Source organism: Bison bison, unplaced genomic scaffold (assembly GCF_000754665.1).
Source record: "Bison bison bison isolate TAMUID 2011002044 unplaced genomic scaffold, Bison_UMD1.0 scf7180017848478, whole genome shotgun sequence".
Classification (NCBI taxonomy): Eukaryota; Metazoa; Chordata; class Mammalia; order Artiodactyla; family Bovidae; genus Bison; species Bison bison.
Window position 1 is genome coordinate 1 of NW_011479051.1, and position 1,273 is coordinate 1,273.

Consider the following 1,273-nt stretch of genomic DNA (forward strand, 5'->3'; position numbering starts at 1 on the left):
ATTTCATGTATTTTACTGAATTTCAAACCAGTGAAATCAAGTCTTTATATGTATTTCTATAGTACCACTTACTCTTTAGATCATAGGACATTTAGATTTATTTTAGAAGAGCACCACGTTTCGCAGTAGAGATGGTCATTACTTTTTTGTATTTTCATCGGTATAAATCCCTGTTTCTTTAAAAAATTTTTGGCTGGGTCTTTGTTGCTTCATGGTTTTTTCTCTAGTTTCAGTGAGCAGGGGCTTCGCTCTCGTTGCAGTGCATAGGCCCCTCATTGTGGTGGCTTCCCTTGTAGACCGTGAGCCCTAGGGCGCATGGGCTTCAGTAGCTGTGGCACATGGGCTCAGTAGTTGTAGTTCCTCAGGCTCCAGAGCACGGCTCAGTACTTGTGGCACACGTACTTAGTTGCTCCAAAGCGTGTGGGATCCTCCCAGATCAGGAATCCAACCCATGTCCTCTGCGTTGGCAGGCAGACTCTCCACCACTGTGCCACCAGAGAAGCCCCTTGTTTCTTGGTTTGTGTACTAATGGTATCAGATGGGTTTGTTGGGCTCAGGTAGCCCAACAGCTATGAAATATATTTTGACCCAGAGACATTGCCATTAAGTGACACAATAATTTATTTTAGAATTAATCCGTATTCTGTCTAACCTAAAACTGAAATCTGGTTTTCCAGAAACTAGAGTAGTCCATTCAATTTCCGTTAAGATTCATGAATATTACCTAATTTAAGAAAAATAATAGCATATATATAGCAGTGGACAGGTTAATCTGCTTCATATATATGTAAAGTTGACAAGCAAGTTACCTTCCTATTTTATAATTAAGACCCCAAGAAATTCAGTGACTTCCATTCCACCCTGCTCTTCTGTGGTTTATATTTTGGTTATCTGATCATAATTTTCTGGTCATTTGATCATAATTTTAAACTGTACATTCCACTAACAAGTCTGTGTTTTTCCTCAAAGCAAATAAAGTGGTTTTTAACTGTTAATGAGAGAGTATTTCTAAGCTCTACTTTACAACTCTTTGTAGAGGTAATGCAGCGCTCTTTAAAATAAAACTTACCTACTGCAGATACTTCAAATACATTTTGCTCCTGGTGTTTGCCCTTTTAATTAGCACTCCTTAGTTTCTTGACCAGGAATTGAACATGCACCCTTGGCAGTGAAAGCGTGGAGTTCTAACGACTGGACCACCGGGGAATTCCCTAGCATTCCTTATTTAAAAAAAAAAAAATCTTTACCTGAGTGTGTCAGTGACCATATCTGG